Here is a 20,698-nt window from a genome sequence, read left to right as displayed (position 1 = left end):
ACCTGCATTTGAGCCAATCGGGGCTTCCGTGCATGTGCACGGAGCATACGGTGCTTGTGTGATGCTCTGCCAAGCGCTGGACGGTAAGTATGCATGTGTGTGCTGCGCGCATACTGTACATGTGCATGTGGTGGACACCCGGCCCCCATTGCACCGTACTGGTTGCAATGGGATCCGGAACCCACCACTGTGCTGGATTGAATTACTATGTCTCATCCCATGCTTTTCAAGTTAAGAACACTCTGTATCTTCAATTGCTTATCCCTCTAGATAGAGAAATCAACTAATACAAGCCCAAACCACGCTAGGCTTTTTTCTTCTACTGTGGTGTCTGATTCACTTTCACAGCCTTAGTGCATCATCCAGCTGCGTCTCCTAATAATTTTTCTTTCAATGGTTTCTCAGTTTGAAATTATTTTAAACTTTTTTTAACATGACAATGATTTTTATTATTCTCCATACTTGTCCTCTTTTTACAGACCACAAATAAAATGTTTGCTAAGGTAATATTAGGAGTATGATTTTCAACATTCACCAAACAGGGACATAGTCATTTTAAATAAAACATACAAATTTAGCTTTTTTTTAAAAACCCTAATATGGTCCTTGAAATTTCTTGAGTCATGCAATATGAGATGCACTTGCAATAGTTCCCCAGTCCTTGCTACCTTTCATCTGGACTACAGGTAGTCCTTGACTTACAACTGATCACTTAGCAATTGTTCAAAAATTATGACCTATCTGAAAAAGGAAACTTATGACCTGGATCTGACGTTCTGACACCCAGCTCCCTCCCCCTTATGTAACATGTCCACACCATGGTGCTTGGCATTTATGGCCGTTTGCAGCATCCTGCGGTCTTATGATCTCATTTTACCAGGCATTTCTAGTTTTCAGCGAATCTGTACCATTAATGAACCACTGCTTATATTAATTATCAGCACATTCACTTAATGACCATTGCAAAAAAGATAATAAAATTGAGTCAGTCATATGACTGATACCACCATTGCAACTTACCACCCTAATGCATAGGCTTTCTTATAACCATAAGTCAAGTATTACCTGCACTATAAATAACACGATATGGGCTTGTTCTTGAAGAGTGTTCAGAAGCTACAGCTGATGGAAATTCAGCTACTTGCCTGCTAATTGATAACAGCAGATACAGAGATGCTTACATATTTGTTTAGAAACTAACTGACTATCAATTGATTTCCTGGTTCAGGGTGCTGAGCTCTAAATCTCCATTTGCCTTGGAACTTAGGTACTCCACAAAGTTGTAGAATTGGCCTTCCTGATACAAAATAGCAGAACAGTGAGTAAACTTTTTTGTTATGATGCCTTGTAGAAAAGGTTGCCCCAAAGTAAAATGGACCTCTCCTTTTTAAAATTCAGTGACAAGGCTGCACACACAATAAGGTCCAAAACCTCTAAATTGTCACTGGGATGGAAGCTCTGCCTGATTTCTATGTGCATCATATGTGCATCCATTACCGCTGTTATCTTGACTTTTTGGACCATCCTGGTCCATGTCTTGCATGTGTTGCCATGGATGTGACCATGGAAATCACCACAAAGGACACATAATTTCTGATTTTTCGAACACCTGGCTTTTTTGGGGGGTGAGGGAAGACTTTTCTTTTTTTCCCATGACTACACTAGCATAAATTAATATAAGGTAGCAACTACAAAGTCATATGAATGCAAAACAATAATTGGAATGCAAAATGTAGCAAAGAACAGCACCATGGTGTCTCTGAAGTAAAAGCCTATAGAGTATATTCTACCACATGACAGAATGTGCAAAGTAATGTGTTTGTTTGTTTGTTTTGTATGTTGCCCATCTCACCAAGAGGCAACTCTAGGTGGATTACAGCCAAATAAAACATCAAGATAAAACATTAAAATATTAAGGTAATAAATATTAACACCAGAATTGATTAAAAATCATTAAAGGTGGGAAAAGAACAGAGCAAGATGTACATGGGGAAGAAGTGGAATCTTATCTCAGTCTTATCTCACCTCCAGAATGACATGCCTCCATTGGGACCCCAGGCCAGATGGCAGAGCTAGATCTTCAGGCGCTTTTGAGTGAGTGCAGATTTCACCTTGAAGAGTGCACAATGTTCTAAAGGGCAAGGAACCAAAACAGAAAAGGCTTAACCCTACCAACTAGAATTTATTGACTTATGAGGTCCTCTCCTGGCAGCACAGTGGCATGGAACAAGGCCATTGGGGAGAGATAGTTCCTCAGGTAACTTGGACACATGCCTAAAGGGCTTTATAGATGACAATCAATATGTTGAATTGTACCCGGAAGCAAACCCAGCAAGCATTGCAGCTTGTGCAACAGCAGTGAAATATAGTCTACACTAAGAGTCCCAAAAACTCTATGTGTGAGTGCAGTTTCCAAATACTCTTCAAGAGCAGTCTCATGTATAGCACTTATACACTTTTCGTATACATTGAGCCAATTCATCTTAGTTCGGAAGTAATATCTGATAAATTACGCCCTTCTTAGAAGTTCAGAAGTTCAGCCTTAGCTTTGGATTGTGATGTGGGCTTCCTAGGCTGCTAACTCCATGTTTACTATCTTTCTACTGATTACATTAGAGATATCAATTGTAGCTTGGGAGTGGAATGCAACGTGCTTAGCGTGCAAAAGATTCAACTTTTCATCTTTGATATCTTCAGTAGAAAAGGGATCAGGAAACAGGTCTAAAAGAAGGCTGAGTGGAGCCCAGAAGGCTGCTGCTATCCAGAGTAAACATCAGCCATCAAAAAGCAGTCTGGTCTGAAATAAAGCAATTTCTTCCCAAAGAAATATCTGAAGTTTTGCATAGCATTGTTGGTTGAACTAATGCTAGGTTTTTAACCTTACTCAGTTTATTTTCTACCTTAAGTTGATGGGGTATACGGTGCAGTAATTCAGCAATTATCTATTTTAAACCTAAGGAATATAACAGCCATTTTATTGACTGTCCAATAAAATAGAAATGGCTTTCTACACTATCAGTTTTTAATAATATAAATAAACATCAAGCCCCAAATATTTCATTCTGTTCATAATTTTGGATTGAAAACAAGAATATTATGCCTCAATGCCTCTATATACCAGTGCCAATCCATATGTTGAAAAGTAGCAAAGTGGAACCAGTTGCAGCAACAAGCACAGTTTGGGGTTTATCCCAGGAGCTTTAAAAAGAATATCATTATTAATATTCAGAACTCTTTTCTTAGAATGTCAGCCTTTACTTGCTTGCTATAAAAGATGAAGATCCGGTAACATTTATGAAGTTTCTAAATAAAGGAATTTTGGAGCAAATATTGAATGTAGAATGAATATATATATATATATATATATATATATATATATATATATATATATATGTGTGTGTGTGTGTGTGTGTGTGTGTGTGTGTGTGTGTGTGTGTGTGTGTGTGTGTGTGTGTGTGTGTGTGTGTGTGTGTGTATATATATATATATATTCATTCTACATTCTATCTATCTATCTATCTATCTATCTATCTACATACAGTATAAACACACATACATATAAACACACACACACATACATACACATGCATACATATACATATATACATATGTAAATTCTCTAAAGTCAGTGGAATTAAGTCTAATTAAAACTGATTCCACCTGTACAGAATTCTCTCCAGCTGGTATCTCTTAAGTCAAAGACTCAACTGTCAGCATTTGTTTAATGTTTGAATGCCAAGAGGGTGCCCACTTGGGCATAGATCTCTACCCTACTAATGATGAATGCTTAAGCAGTGACCCAATTTGCAGGGTAATCCTATGCATCTTATCTATTCAGCAATTCGTTTTACTCCATCCAATGACATGTATTCCAGGTATGTGTTTGAACTTGCAACCTTATCTATATAATTTTATATAGATGAAATTTTAATACATGAAATGCTATACAAAAGATTTTTTCCCATATATGACCATCTTCACACCTAAATAAATATGCAAGTGTTTATTCTCTGAACAACTACCCCCCATCTACCCTCACAACTCACTGCATGATATCAAATTAATCTATAGATTTCTGCAAAAACTTTACAGTCTATCTATAGTCCTTTCTCTAGTTCTTTACTTCTGCCCATTCCATCAGCATGTTTAGTGGACAATGGCATCCCTTATACTACTCTATAGTTATATATTTTGCATATAATTCATTTTATATTCAAGTTCGGGTTTTAAATTGAGCAAATGTTCACCTCCATGTTCTGCAATGAAACAAATATGTACAGATTAATATTTGGGAGATTTGAAAGGCAAACCCTGATATTTAGCATTTAAGCTTTGAGCCCTATGCTTTCATCAATATGTAGGAAATAATCTTGAGAATCTTTAAACCTACCAATGTGTACAATTTGCCTGATGGGCAGCCCTACAGATTCAGCAGGGATTATTTTTGAGGAAAGATGCTTAGGGTTATGCCGTTCTTGAAATATCTCATTCATCATGCAAGAGAGACATTGAAATGAAAATCAAACATCTTAGCCAATCAAGCTTTTTACATAAATAGTCAAAAAACCAAAATTAAGCTACACCTGTATGTGAGGAGAGAACTCTTACACAAATTGTCGCTGCATTTATTCCCAAAGAATTTAACTCAGGTTAAAAAAAGAATATACATATTCATCTCTTTTTTAAAAAAATGATGTCACCTATTAATTCCACTAAACTCCAAACTGTATTTTACTAATGTTTTGCCATTTGTATCTTTACTATATCTCACATTTCCTTAAAAAGATCTATGGACAATTTTATATTTTCCTGTAATTATTAAACAAATACAACATTTTCTATTGTCTGTTACTCCCTAGATTGCATTGGAACATTTTATGTTAAATACAAGAGGAGCTGGAAGTTACATTTGGGGATGGACTATCATCTAGCCCTTTACAGGAACTACATCTATCAATCAGACAATGGTGAAGTATTTTCCACTTTGTCCACACACTCTTTTCAAATGTTCCTGGCTTGGTGTCCAGAGACATCACTTTTGGCTCCAGTGTCATCATTCCCAGTCAATTAACTGTTGGAAATTGGAGAACAGTAACACCTAAAGGTTGAGAAAGGTGGCTTTCTGATAAGCATCTGATGTGATGGACGGAGAAGGTTATAGTATTATCACAGTATTATAATTCTCCCATTTAAGGCCATTCACAACATTCTTTACAATGGATGGAAAATGTAAGAATGAGCAAACTGTTCATCTTTACACAATGATTTACAAATGCTTATTTCTGTCTTCTGAAATTAAATCTCAAATATAGGCCATGTAAAGCATCCCAAAACAAGACAGGCAAGTAAATGGAAACTATCTTATTCTGTTGTGAGAAGACATGTATATTGGAGTTCAAATTACATAGTGTGTTCTAAATAATAAACTGGGATTCCCTCAGTCTCTAGGCATTGTCACATAAATCTGCACAAATATTGGTCCCATCCAAACAATGACTGGTACTCCCTGGTCTGCCACATCAGTTTAATGTGTGAGGTGGATCTGAGGTCTGAAGGATCAGATGCAATAATTGCCACTGAACAGAACGCAGCTCAAGGGAATTAAACACCCTTCCTTACCTGATAAAATTTTGGGAATTTAAGCAGTTGCATCCATGGTATAGTCAGCATTTTAAGAGATACTTTCTGTCTAAAAGTAAGTCTGGGAATTAGATCATCCATGAAAGGAGAAAAAGACTTGAGGGCAGGGTGACTTAGAAATAGAGAAATCACAAAATGAGTTTTTTTTTTAAAAAAAAAACTTTTCCAAGTGAAAATCCTTCAATAAAAATACTTCATAATTGCTTTAAACCCTTTTTTCTGTATCATCACCTACATCAGTGGAAGCCCAAAGATTCAGATACAGCACTCATTTCTCTTGACACCCTTAAATCAATTGGGGGCATCGGGACAAAGAGTTGCCTCCAGTAACCACTGGAAACTAACGCTGCAAGGGTATCCCGGGTTATCTGTGCTCGTGACAGTGGGAAACTTTCCTTTTATCACTGTTTGCAATCCGGCGAAATTGACCAAGGATTGTAGGTAGACTTAGTCAATGTGTGAAATTGATTACATTTAGAAAAGACCGTGGAAATCAACGGGAGAGATTTCCCGTTTGGCTAATTTAACACACCGGTTCTAAATATACTCGCGATCTGGGTCCTACCCAATAAAGGCTGCCCGATCTTTAATCAGAGAAAAGAGACCAAACCTGAGATCCATCCTTCTAAATTACCGGCACACAATGTCTCCTAAAAAAGTTAGCAAACACGCCCTCTGTAATGCAGAACCAAGCAGCTTCGGGAGATCCGGGAAGCACATTGCTCCCTTACCTGCACAACCCGCTCTATAAAGAAGCAAGGGTTCAATGGTATACCGTGTCTTTCTGGACGGCGATCAAGCGGGAACCTCCAGGACTCCTGAAAATCTCCCTTTCAGCAAAGGCGTTGTGCGGTGGAGGGGAACTGCTGCCAGAGAAGGGAGTTTCATGCCTCCGGAAAGCCGGGCTCCATCCTCCAATCGTCGCCCGCAGAAGAGTGGGAGAATCGGGCAAGCACCACCGCTTTAGCCGCACTTCCCCCTCTTTCTGGAGAAGCGGGCGGGCACCCAGCCTCAGAAGGAGCAGAGGCTGGGCAGCGGGCGGGGAAAGGGGGAAGCTGTACTCGCGCGCCCCCTGGAGGACCCAGGCAATTACAACAAATACCCGCCCCCGCGCCTTTCTCTTCCGACCCTGATTTTTTTTTACTTTTTCGTTGTTGGAAAGCTGGGGAGTTGAACGATTCCCCCCTGAGATCATTTCATTACAAAATAGATGCTTGCTCCCTCGCTCAAGCTCTTTCCTCCAAGTGTTAAAATGTTCAGTGTATTGCAACAGAGAGCTGGCCAAACGAGCAACAAGGGGATAAACATGGGATTAGGAACTGAAATAAAGCTTGAGTTTTCTGTGCAAAGTGTTTCCTCACCCTATATTACTGTATGGTTATTTGAGTGCATCACACTTTCATCAGTTTAGGATTCTATAGGAGGACACAGTTGCCAAAAAAAATGTATACTCAAATTTTCACAATCTGGTGTTCTCCAAATGTTTACTACTATAATGCTTATCTTTCCCTTCCAACCACTGGATGATAGAACTTGTATTTTATTTAACATTTTCACTAAAGGTAGCAAAAAATTGAGATGTGTTCAATTCCTTTATGTGTGTCTTGCATATAGCAGAAGCATGAGAATTACTTAAAGGGAAACTTCACTTCCAGTCCTCTGAATAAAACAAGCCAGTGAAATGTTTCAAAAGCTCCAGAGAGGCTTTTTAACTTTACCACATTAGACAAAAGAATATGATACAAACATCTCACTTTCTCTCTTGTAATTAGATACAAGCTGCTGATTATGCTTTAATCTATTGCACATCACCTAAATAAGAGCCCATTTGGTACAGTGGTTAAGGCATCAGGCTAAAGAACTAAGATATCATGACTTCTAGTTCTGCCACAGACATAAAAAACCAACTGAATGACTTTGGAGCAGCCCTCTCTCTTAACCCTAAAAAGCAAGCAATGGTAAACCACTTCTAAAATCTTGTCAAGAAAACTGCAGCGACTTGTCCAAGTAGTTGCTAGGAATCAAAACTGACTGAGGGCTACTTTGACATACTGGTTAAGAACCTGAATTAGAAACTAGTAGACCATGAGTTCTAGTCCCAGCTTGGACACAAAAGCAACTGCGTGATCAGGAGTCAGCCTCTAGTCCCAGGAAGGAGGCAATGGCAAACTACCTCCAAAATCCTGCCAAAAAAATTACTGGACTTGCCCAATGACTGAAGGGCACAGAAAAATCATTATCTTGGTATCTCAAAATTACTGATGTAGCAGGGTCTAACCTGTCAGAGGTATAAAATTATTCAACTTTTCACACTCTGTCAAGTAGGTCCTTTCCTAAAAGTGGTTTCGTTGCAGACAATAACCTTTTTTTTAGAAGCATGTATTGGTATGGAAGATAATCCTCTCTTCGTGAAGAATAGATTCCTCACTACAAATATATTTTAAGTTTCCTTAGGAATACTTTCCATGACCAGAAAAAAATAAACCAGGATTCACTTAAACTCCATTGAACTAAACCTAATTGAGTACTGTGGATGAAAAATTGACAACTGGACAAACATTAATTGGCATGGATCAGATTTTTTTTTAGAAAAACAAAAGCATCATTTAAAAGGAATTGTGTAGTCAATCATTGTCAGTATTTTTATTTGTAATGAATATTTCTTAATTGCCATAGATTTTTGCTTTTCTTCATGTCATCTGATTTACATGTTAGTAGATGCATTTTCTCTATTACATTATACAAAATAACCTGAGTCATTTGAGATTAAAATAATGAGTTGACCATATCAAGATGTCCATAATAAATCTATAAATAAATCAACTCAACATTCTATTAAAATTCCATATGAGACTACCTTTATCTTTAAAAATCTGGTCATTATTTGTCTGTTTCCCATTTAATCTCTTGTGTTCAGCAAAAAAATTTGATGTCATCGTCTTGATTCCTTATTTAGAACATCTATGGCAAAACAGCTTAGCTATTTAACCTCTCCTGGTCCTGAGACCAAATTTAATTTTATTATTTTTGCTTTGAATACAGACATAGAGGTCTGTAGGTTAATAGCAACCTCCTATTGTTCAACCTACTTACATCAGAAGAAGAAAATCTTAAACAAAATGCAGTATAAATTTAATTAACATTCCAAATTAACTATATAAATCTAGGTTTTTCCTATTTCCGAATGCTAGAATTGTTTAGATATTATCAGTCTTGGTTGTCATTTACATAATATCTCCTACTCCAATTTAGGGTAAAGAAGGAAAGTTAAAAAAAAAATTCCTGAGTGTGGCCAAAAATTATGGATTGTATGATTATGACTAGTGTCCACTTCCAAACCCCAATGGCATATTTTCCTGTTTATTGCTATTACAGAAAGATGTTAATCTATTATCCAGCTCTTATGCTTAAATTGCTTTTGTGAAACCAGAACTGTTATGAGATCCCTTGTAAGAATTGCTTATTCAATTTATTTGAACAAAAGGGAGAAAAGTAATGTCCAAGGTTTTGCAAGCATCTATATACCAGCAAGAAAGAAAGATTTGGTTGGGAAAATACACCCTTTAGTAAAATTCTGCAGCTGGTTCTTAGTATCTCTGTTCCCTTATCATCAAGGCAGAAAGCCAGATCCCTATTTTGATTGCCTTCCACAATATCATGCCTTGATAAATACATTTTTTTTAACATTATGTTATCAGCAGGAGATCCAACTTTGTGTAGTGGTTAAGTTGCCAGACTAGAAACAAGAAAATTGTGAGTTTTAGTTCTTTCTTAAGCACAAAAAATGGCTAGGTGACTTTGGGTCATTCACTCTTTCTCAGTTCTGCCCACCACATAAAGCTGTTGTGGGAAAAATAAGAGGCAGGAGCATTATGTATACTGTCTTGATTTCTATGAAATCAATTGTTGAGATATCAATGTAATAAAATTATAAAAGCCTAAAACAGATTATAAAAAGTCCAGCAAGCCCCTCCTCGCCCCTTCTCTTCTTCTCCACCCAACATTGAAGCATGTGATCACCTTTTCTGTTCAGGAGCTTAAGACAGTGATCCTGTCCACCATTAAACCATCTTTCCAAGCAGCCTCTATTTCTCCAGTGTCTTTTTCCTCACTTGGAGCCAAACCTAGAAGGACATTTCTTTCAACATATCTATACTCACATATTTCACAACTTGAAAAAAAATTGTAGAAAACATCAGTTATTGACAAGGTCAACTTTCACTCTCCTCTTTCTCTTTCTCTTCCTCTTTTCTGTCTCATCCTCCTCTTCCTCCTCTTCCTCTTTCTCATTTCTTTCTCCTTCTTCTCCTTCTAGAAAACATTGCTTGGAGAAAACATGTCTTATATATCAAATAGACTTTCTCTCCTCTTCCTCATCCTCCTTTTAAAAATCTCTTTTAAAACATTTTTCTAATTTCTATTATTTCTTAATAATGAGGTCTTTTTAAATGCAAAAGATCTAATTGTCCTAAAACTCTATGGGTTATAGTTATAGATTTTGTATTTTGTTACCATTTCATCAGGTCAGTTGTTTTTTCTTTTTCTTCAATTTATATAGTTTATGTAGGATAAAGTCAGGCTAATTATTCTTCCACCCTGTCTAATCAAAACTGTCTTTTGTTCATCTCAGCACTATTTATCCTTCATTGTAGACAAATGATTTGGACAGCACCATATCTTTGAGTACCAAGCAAAGCGTCTGGTGCTTTTTTCTTCAGAAAAAGTGCTATGGAAAGATCACAGATAGACAGACAATTTGTGGTGTTGAGTTCTGGGTATTAGTTGACTGTATTTGTTTAATTTCAGCCTTTAAATGTTTTTCACAGCCATATGATCCAGGGCCAGTAGAATAGTGCCAGCTTGCAAAGCAACTGTCAGCTTGTAAAATAATACATTAAAAGTCTTTTTAAAAGTCTTTTTAAAAGTCTTTAAAAAAGTCTTTTAAAAAGCCTTCTAAAAGGCCTTTAAAAGACTTTAAAAATGCCTTAAAATGCTTTGAAATTGCATTTAAACACAGCCTTTCAGATGTTTTTCACAGCCATGTGATCCGGGGCCAGTGGGTGAGTAGGGGAGGGGGTGGTGCCGGCTTGCAAATCAGCTGCCAGCTTGTAAAGTAGTGCATTAAAAGTCTTTAAAGGTACTTTAAAAACAGCCTTTCAGATGGTTTTCACAGCCATGTGATCCAGGGCAGATGGGTGAGTAGGGGAGGGGGTGGTGCCGGCTTGCAAAGCAGCTCCCAGCTTGTAAAATAGTGCTTTAAAAATCTTTAAAGGTCTTTAAAAACAGTCTTTCAGATGTTTTTCACAGTGATGTGATCCAGGGCTGGTGGGTGAGTAGGAGAGAGGGTGGTGCCAGCTTGCAAAGCAGCTATCAGCTTGTAAAGTAGTGTGTTAAATGTCTTTAAAAGTCTTTAAGAGTGCTTTAAAAACAGTCTTTCAGATGTTTTTCACAGCCATATGATCCAGGGCCAGTGGATGAGTAGGGAAGGGGACAGAGGTGGGTTGCTCCTGGTATGCACAGGTAGTGGAAATCAGACATATGTTTTAGACTGGTCACACCCCCATACCAGTATGATCCCCTGGCTTATCCCTGCTCAATCCCCCTGCCCGCCCGGTCACCACTTGCTCACTCTCTTGACTCACCCGTCTGCACCATGCTTGCCCTGCCCACCTACTTCCTTTGCCTGCCCAGCCGATGGGAGTGGCAGGAGTGTTGGTCATGGCTGAGAACTTTCTTTGCAAGCCCGCCACCGATAAGTTCTGCCTTTTAAAAGCCTCCAGTGATGGAGCATTAGGATCCAACCCGCACTTTAACCAACCAACCAGGGCTTAGTTTGGAACCAGAAGAAGAAGTGAGTGGCTGCGCCCAGGTGGGGTGCATGTTTGGAGAGGGAGCTGGGTGGGTATTAGGGCCATGGTTAGGCCGGAGCAGTGGCTGGACTAAGAACACCTGCCCCCACCCAATGAGGTTTCCAGATTACCACCCAAGGAGGACTCCAGATTACTCCAGATTACCATCTATGATCTCTCACCCACCCAGGATCATCTAGGACTGCCACCCACCCTTTGCCATCTCCCCACCACTTGGATATTCGATCACTTTCCGCCCCCCTTTACCCAAGTATAATCAGGACAATGCCTTCTACCTTCTGCCGAGACCCTGACCTACTGACTGACCACTTACCATCTGCGGCACCCTGACTCCACCGTGTCTTTCAACAATATTTATCTGAGATCAGACCTGCTCCGCCTGCGGGAGTCCCCTCTCTCGCAGGCATGGCCCTTGGCTCTTGCAAGGGCCCGCCTTGATGACGGGTTTGTGAACCCCGAGAGGTGGAGGAAGAGGAAGCTAAGGGGATTTTTAACAAAATGTTTTTTATCTTTTTTAGGGGGTTCCAGGGGGGGTTCCAGGGTGGGGTGGGTGGGTTAATCATGCCAGGAGGGGGGCCAGTGCCAGGCGAACAGGTGAGTCCAGGAGGGAAGTGAGTGTGGTGGAGGGGGGGAGGGAAAAGGATACTTCAACAGAGGGTTGCCTTATTACAACTGTCGCGGGGAGGGGGGGATGCGAGGACAGGAGAAGATCACAAGGTCGGTTGGGAGACCGTGGCTGTTGGATACACCCGGTCGTTTGTACCAACCCCCGCAGTCTAGGTGGTCAGGAACTACAGAGCCAGGGCCTGAGGCTGATGCTTTGCAATGCAAGGTCCGTGACCAACAAGGCCCCCCTCATTAATGAGTTGATCTCAGAGGGGGAGCTGGACCTTGCAGGGATAACGGAGACCTGGTTGGGCCACGAGGGCGGTTTACCCCTCGTGGAAATGTGCCCACCGGGTTTCCGTGCATTCCATCAGCCCCGGGCCCTGGGTAAGGGTGGTGGGGTGGCGGTAGTTATACGGGAATGCTTAGAGCTGAGGGAGTTCACTGTACCTCAGATACCCGGGTGTGAGTCCCTTGGTGTGAAATGGGGCCTAGGGAGGCAGTGGGGTCTGCTGATTGTATACTTGGCTCCTCGCTATGCATCAGCAGCCCTGCCCGAGCTCCTCAAGCTGATCTCAGAAACGGCAGTTGAGATCCCCAAACTTGTGGTTATGGGGGATTTCAACTTGCCGTCGATGGGGGAAGCATCCGAGGTAGCTCGGGAGTTCATGGCTTCCATGACAGCCATGGACCTGACCCAATTAATTCAGGGCCCCACACACGAAGGTGGCCACACTCTGGACCTTGTTTTTGTATCTGAGCAGTGGACAAGTGATCTGGGAATAGGGGATTTAGTTATCACTCCCCTGTCATGGTCAGATCACTCATCTCTCCGGCTGGACTTCCCTGGCGCTACCCCCCACCGCGAGGAGGCGGAACCAGACTGTCCAAGCTGGTACCGCCCCAGGCGCCTGATGGAACCAGACAGGTTCCAGACGGAGCTTGGGCCAATCCCTGTAGCCCTGACCCGCTCTCGGTTGGAGGACCGAGCGGCCGCCTGGAATAGGGCGGCCGCTGGGGCCTTGGACCGGGTTGCCCCTTTGCGGCCTCTCCTGCGGCGACGACTCACCCGGGCTCCTTGGTTTACCAAGGACCTGAGGGTGATGAAGCGCCATAGGAGACGCCTAGAGAGCAGGTGGAGGTCCTCACGCTCCGAATCTGATCGAACACAGGTAAGAGCCTATTCACGGACCTACCTTGTGGCAATAAGAGTGGCCAAACGTAGACATTGTGCCGCTCTTATTGCGTCCGCCGATAACCGCCCTGCCGCCCTGTTTCGGGTAACCCGCTCCCTCTTATCACAGAGGACACAGGAAGCCCCTTTGCAGGGTAGAGCAGAGGAGTTTGGGGAATATCTGCAGGACAAAGTCGCTCAGATCTGGAGCGGATGGGCCCCCTTCAGTGGACCAGAGGAGCCGTCAACAGTGAGTCTTGTGAGACCATTCTGGGAGGAATTTGTTTCTGTTGCCCCCAAGGAGTTGGATAGGTTGCGTGAACGGCTGCGACCCACCACATGTTTAACGGACCCGTGTCCTTCCTGGCTGGTACTGGCATCCTGGGAAGTGACACGAGGCTGGCTCCTGGGCCTGGTGAATGCCTCGTTGGGTGAGGAGTCCTTACCTACCGCCTTGAAAGAGGCGGTGGTGAGGCCCTTACTCAAGAGGCCTTCCCTCAACCCGATGGAGCTAGCTAATTATCGTCCAGTCTCCAACCTTCCCTTTTTAGCAAAGGTTGTAGAGAATGTGGTGGCAAAGCAGTTTCCATGACACCTTGAGGAATCCGAATATCTAGACCCACGCCAGTCCGGCTTCCGACCCGGGCACAGCACGGAGACGGCCTTGGTCGCGTTGGTTGATGATCTCTGGAGGGCCAGAGATAGGGGTTGTTCCTCTATCCTGGTCCTACTAGATCTGTCAACGGCTTTTGATACCATCGACCATGGTATCCTATTGCGCCGGCTGGAGGGGATGGGAGTTGGAGGCACCGTTCTGCGGTGGTTCGGCTCCTACCTCTCCGACCGGACGCAATGTGTGTTAGCAGGGGGGCAGAGGTCGACCCTGAAGCCACTCACCTGTGGGGTGCCACAGGGGTCGGTCCTCTCGCCCCTTCTGTTCAATGCATATGTGAAGCCGCTGGGGGAGATCATCCGTGGTTTTGGGGTTGAGTATCATCTGTACGCTGATGATACTCAGCTGTACATTTCCACCCCAAACCACCCCAACGAGGCTGTCGAAATGATGTCCCGGTGTTTGGAAGCCGTCGGGGTCTGGATGGGGGACAACAGACTCAAGCTCAACCCCTCCAAGACTGAGTGGCTGTGGCTACCGGCACCTCGGTTCAGCCAGTTGACACCATCACTGGCCATAGGGGGCGAGCAATTGCCCCCTGTGGAACGGGCGCGCAATTTGGGCATCCTCCTAGATGCCCGGCTGTCGATGGATGACCATGTGGCAGCCGTGGCAAGGGGGGCGTTCCACCAGGTCCGCCTGGTGCGCCAATTGCGCCCCTTACTGGACCAGGATGCCCTACGCACGGTCACTCATGCGCTGGTGACGTCTCGTCTGGACTACTGCAATGCCCTCTACATGGGGCTTCCCTTGGGACGCGCCCGAAGACTTCAGCTAGTCCAGAATGCAGCCGCGCGGGCCATCACGGGGAGTACTAGGTACTCCCACATAACACCTCTCCTGCGCGAGCTGCACTGGCTGCCTGTGGTTTTTCGGGTGCGTTTCAAGGTGTTGATCACCATCTTTAAAGCGCTCCATGGCACAGGACCTAGCTACTTGTGGGATCGCATCCTACCGCACACATCCCTGCGACCAATTCGCTCTCACAGGGAGGGACTCCTCCTGGTGCCGTCCACCAAGCAATGCCAACGGGCGGCGCCTAGGAGTAGAGCCTTCTCTGTGATGGGCCCAACCCTCTGGAATGACCTCCCCCCCGACATTAGAACCACCACCGACTTCCGCTCCTTCCGTCAAAAACTAAAGACTCACCTGTTTCGACTAGCCGGCTTGGCCCATTCATAGTTTTATCTTACCTCCTGGCAGATATTTTTAATTGGGAATTTTTAGGTTATTACTTTAATTTTAACTTTTCGGGGTATTTTTAGGGGTTATTTTATATACTGTTTTTAATCGCTTTACTTTATGATACAGTTTTTATAGCCTCCTCATCTAAGTATTTAAGGTTCTATGTATTTATGTATTTATTCTCATGTATTTTGTGTGTTTTAATTTGACTGTACACCGCCCCGAGTCCCTTTTGGGAGAGGGGGCGGTCTAGAAATTTAAAATAAAGTAAAGTAAAGTAAAGGGTAGGAGCTAGGAGGTCTCTGAATGAGTGCTGGGCAAACAGGTTGTAGATGACCTCACTTTCCAGTTGCTAATGAGTGGCTGCATCCAGCAGGGGGATTGGAGGGGGTGGCTGAGTGAGTGCTGGGCAAGCAGGCAGGAGGGCCTTGGGGTGGGGGGGTAAGCCCAATTTGCACCCCACTGCAAGTATCTCTCAGCCATTGTGTGCAGGGAGAAATCTTGCATAGTAAGGGAAAATTTCTTGTGAGTGTGAGGCAATTAACAGCTTCTTGCATTCTTGGGAAGTTTTTCTTTTCTGTGCAAGCATTTTCCCTGCACACAAGGGCTGAGAGATGATCACAGTGGAATGCAATTTGGGGGTGGCAGGTGGGGCAGGGGATGGGGCAAGCTGGGCCATGTGATGCACATCTTACCGGAGATTGGTGGCTCTAGATCTTGCCACTTGAAAACCTGCGAGGTTGCTTTGGAAGGGGACATACGGGCAGCATTCCCCCCCCCCTCCCTGGGTGCCTGCAGCCTCAAAGCCTGCAGCCTTGGAGCAAGCCTTTGTACAGTAAAGAAAATCTTCTCATGTGTGTAAGAAGTTCTTAATTGACTTTATTGTGCAGGTTGCTGCAGGCTCCAAGGCTGCAGATGCTCGGGGAGAGGGGGAATGACTGCCCCCTCCAGAAGCAACCTCAGAAGTTTTCAAGCTTATCTGGAGAGCTTTTAAAAAAAAAAAACCTGAAAAATCTGTAAAGTCCAGAGCAACGGGGTGCTGGGCAACCTGGTTTTGGGGACCCACACAAAAAAGATCACCTCCCTGTCTCTACAGATCTTGCAGGTTTTTGGGGGGGGGGGGTTCTTTTTAAAAATGCCTCTTCAGACAAGCTTGAAAACCTGCAAGGTTGGCTGGCTGGGCTCATGAACACCATTTGCAATTTCTTTTCGGATTTTGTTGCCGGCTGCAGTTGGCTTTCTCCTGGTAATCCTTACTCTCCGGGGCAGCCCCATCACTCTGGCACATCCAGGCAGGCCCTGGAATGGTCAGCAGCCTGCGCACCACCATGTGACCACTCTGGGGGCACAGCACTTGCCCAGACATGGTCGGAGTCAAAGAGAGAGACAAAGAGAAAGAGAAAGAGAGAAAGGAAGGAAGGAAGGGAGAAAGAGAGAGAAAAGAGGGAGATAAGGATAGAAAAAGAAAGAAAGAGGAAGGAAGGGAGAGAGAGAAAAGAAAGAGAGAGACAAAGCTAGAAAGAGAAAGTGAGAAAGAAAGAGAAGGAAGGAAAGAGAAAGAAAGAAAGAGAAAAGAAGGAAAGAAGGGAGAGAAAAAAGAGTGAGAGACAAAGATAGAAAGAGAAAGAGAAAGAGAGAGAGAGAAAGAGAAAAGAAGGGAGAGAGAGAGAGAGAAAAGAGAGAAAGAAAAATAGAGAAAGAAAGAGGAAGGAAGGAAAGAAGGAAGAGAAAAAAAGAGAGACAAAGAAAGAGAAGGAAGCAAGGAAAGAAAGAGGAAGGAAGGAAGGGAGAGTGAGAGAGAGATACAAAGATGGAAAGAGAAAGAGAGAGAGAGAGAGAGAAAGAAAATGAAAGGAAGGAAGAGAGAAAAAGAGAGAGACAAAGATAGAAATAGAAAGAAATAGAAAGGAAGGCAGAAATGAAGGAAAGGAGAGAGAAAAAAGAGAGACAAAGAGAGAAAGAGAAAGAGAAAGAAAGAAAGAGAAAGGAAGGAAGGGAGAGAGAGAGAAGAGAGAGAGAAAGAGAGAAAGAAAGAAAGAGGAAGGAAGGAAGGGAAAGAAAGAAAGTGGGAGAGAGAGATTAAAAAGAAAGGAAGAATGAATGAATGAAAGAAAGAATTTATGACCACAATTGAGCCCAAAATTTTGCTTTCTAAGCGTTGTTAAGTGAGTTTCACCACATTTTACAAGATGGGCACGCCCACCCAGTCTCATGACTGCCAAGCCCTCAAAATAGGCCACGCTCAAAGAATAGGTAGTAAAAAATTTTGAAACCCACCCCTGGAAGGGGTTGCTTTTAAAGTAGCGATTTAAGGGTGGGTCTCCACATCTCTTAGCTTTTTCAAAATCAGTTGAAGTTGACTAATATTAATTCAAATGCAACTGCAGTATAATGCCTGAAGAAGAATTCTCCTGCTGCTTTGATTCTTCCCATATATAAAGTACATGCACCAAATTGGTTGCTGAACAATTGTGGTAGATATTCATGTGTGTATATATACACATGCACAAGTGTGGCAAAAGCAAATCAGTTTGTGAATTCTCCTCCAGGCTTAAAATATCTTTAGCCCTGTAATCCCAAATAAGCAGGCCCACACTTCCCATTGAAGTAGTAGTGTAGTTATGTTGATTAAAATTGTTTTTCATTTTAAATATTGTTTTATTTCATGTTTTTTTGTACTACAAATGAAGATATGTGCATTGTTCATAGACATTTGTTCATGTTTTTTTCAAACTATAGTCCGCCCCCAATAGTCTGAGGGACCATTATCCCTCCTTAATTTGCCATTAGTGTGTGTGTGTGTTTGCATCTGTGTATGTGTGTGTGTTTGTGTGTGTGTGTGTGTGTGTGTGTGTGTTGATTCTTGCGTTCTTCCACTTGCCTCCAATGCCTCTCAATGCCCATCTTGGGGGTTTTAGTTGCAGTTTTAATTGGTGCATTCTCAGTCTGGTTTATTGTGCGGTCATCTGAAACATATGATCATTATTTTGAAAGAAATCCTGTTTGTTTTATTCTTTTTTTAATGGCCTATTTAAGGAGACTGAAGCTGCTCTTGTAATGAAGTTAGGCAAGTGGCAAGAAAGTTTGTGCTCATTTTCCCTTTTTTGGGGGGGGGGGGGGTTCCTTAAGTAAATAGATTCCTTGGGTTGAGCAAGTACAGCAAGGATAAAGGCAAAATGGACTGCTAAACTGGCCATGCCCACCTAGTCACATGACCACTTAGCCACTCCCAACCAGAGTCCAGACCCCCAACAGTGTGAGGGATTGTGAATTGGCTCCCTGTTCAAAAAGTTTGAGGACACCCTAAGACAGATATGGATATCAAGGAAGCTGTTTTTTACCCAAATCCCATATCAGCTAAACCAGTAGTAAGGATTTCATATTAGCATGTATGTAATAGTAATTTCATATTTATCTTAGAAGATATGTTGTTGGAGTTTGTTCTTTCCATAATCAATTCTGGTGGAGAGATTCAGAATAAAGAGGCTAGGGCACCGTAAAATCATTTGCATTGTTCTATCCTTCTGAACCTCATCTAAGCTAATGCATAGCTATTAACTTCATTATTTTTATCAATTAACTAAAAGAAAACAGTAGTCTCGGTTCAATTCTTTCAATGCCCCCAATCAGCCATTAAATGAATAGCATTTATTTATTGTGATTGATTAGGGAGGGAAATACTTTTCTACTCAGAAATCATCATAATTTCATATTTAACACCTTCTGTTTTAAGTTTAGGCCAGCTCAAGAAATAGTTGACTCAACAACCATGTTGCTAATTTAACAACTGCATTGATTCACTTAACTACTATAGCAAGCAAGGTCATAAAATGGGACAAAAAATTCTCTTAATAACTGTTTCACCTAGCAACAGAAATTTTGGACTAATTGTAGTCATAAGTAGAGGACTGCCTGTAATGCAAATTAATCCAATTTGAAAGCACTGTAATCTGGGAACACATATGAAGCATAGGAGATTCCTAAAGTGATGTCCTTCCACACTTACCTGGGAACAAATCATAATGCATTCAGTGTGCCTTTCTTTTAAATAGTCATGTACTGGATTGGTGTATAAAACAGAACCTTTTCTTTCCAAGTTCCTAAGGATATCCCCCAATGTGCCTCCAATCATGTTCAGCTACAAAATGCATAGTTTCCACTAGAGATGGTCAGAGTTGCATTATTATGATACACCAGTGCAACTCTAACTTAATTTGAAATTTAGGTTTTATTTTTTGTTTATTTATTAAATGTATATGCTGCCCATTTCACTGTTGCAGTTTCCATTTAAAAATACCAGTGTTTCTGGATCTCTGGCATTAAAAGTCACAGCATTTCTCTAATTCTACTCATTTTAATTAATGAGAACCAGTGTGGTTATGGGTGCTAGACATTTCCATTGATATTACTGAAGTACTATAAGGACATGCCTCAGCTATCTTCTCAAGAAAGCATGACTTTTGAAACAGTAGTAGTTCGAAAGGAAACTTTTACTGAGAGAATGTGATTGCAGAGAAGTCAGGTGAAATCTGAAGTTTCCATTCAAGTTTTAAGCTATTTTTTCCTCTTCAAACCATACCCTGATCCCCCAGTCCACCAGCCAATAGTATGATGCAGAGATGTTTTGAGAACTCTGAGATGTTAGGTTGATAGCAGTTCACACTCAGGATGTTTTGACCTTGGATAGCTGGAACCAACTGGGAGGAAGCAAAGCCCATCTGTTGAATACCGAAGAGCCTGGCCAGCAGAGGGCGTTTGAAGGAAGCCCTCTGATTGGCCAAGGCGCGCGCTCCAGCCGGCGGGAGAATTCAAGGGTTCCTATTGGTTTACCGGCTGACAGCTGTAAGTATAAATAGCTGTCAGCCGGCTTGCGTTTTGTTCGTTCCTGTCAGCCTGTTCGTTAATAAATCTGTTGAACTGACAGCGGCCTCAGTCTCCTCACTACAGATTTAACACTGGCGACGAGGACGGGCGACACGGACCCCTTCGTAGTGCCGCCAATGGCTACCAACGCCGCTTTTTCGCCTTTCAGGCCAGAGGCTGAGGCTTGGGAAGCGTTTCTCGAAAGATTCGAGTGCTTCCTCATAGCCCATGACCTTGTCAGCCTCTCTCAGGAGAGGAAACGCGGCATCTTCCTTAACTATTGCGGCGCGGAGATGTTCGCCACTGCTCGGGCTCTTGCTGCCCCAGAACCAGCCCACTCGCTGCCGTGGGACGACCTGATGACTCGCCTCAAACACCACTACGAGCCCGCGCCATCCCGTTTCGCCCGGCGACAGTACTTCCGTCGCTGCATACAGAAAGAGGGCCAAACCATTGCCCAGTACGTCGCAGCTCTCCGTGCTGAGGCGAGCCTGTGCGAGTTCAGCGATTTAGAAGACGCGCTGCTGGAGCAGTTCATTTATGGGCTCCGCGACGTCAAACTGCATCGTCGCATTCTCGCACGACCAGAACTGACTTTAAAAATTGCGGTTGATGATGCCAGAGCCTATGAAATGGCTGACCAATCCACCCCGGATTTCAGCCACCTCAGCCAGCACCCTCACGCTG

The 20,698-nt window shown here is 42.7% G+C and overlaps 1 protein-coding gene across 5 annotated transcripts in view; it reads right to left on the bottom strand.

The window, feature by feature from the left end:
- The window catches only part of CPNE4 (copine 4), a 318,853-nt gene extending 312,328 nt beyond the window's left edge, over positions 1-6,525 (bottom strand). For all 5 annotated transcript variants that reach the window (XM_081971083.1, XM_081971084.1, XM_081971085.1 and 2 more), the window contains exon 1: positions 6,416-6,525. The gene's annotated coding sequence lies outside the window, so the exon portion shown is untranslated. The remainder of the gene's footprint in view (positions 1-6,415) is intronic.
- Between the last annotated feature and the right edge of the window lie 14,173 nt (positions 6,526-20,698).

This window comes from Natrix helvetica (assembly GCF_964273705.1).
Source record: "Natrix helvetica genome assembly, chromosome: Z".
In the NCBI taxonomy this organism is placed as follows: domain Eukaryota; kingdom Metazoa; phylum Chordata; class Lepidosauria; order Squamata; family Natricidae; genus Natrix; species Natrix helvetica.
This window is presented reverse-complemented; position numbering and strand designations above follow the sequence as displayed.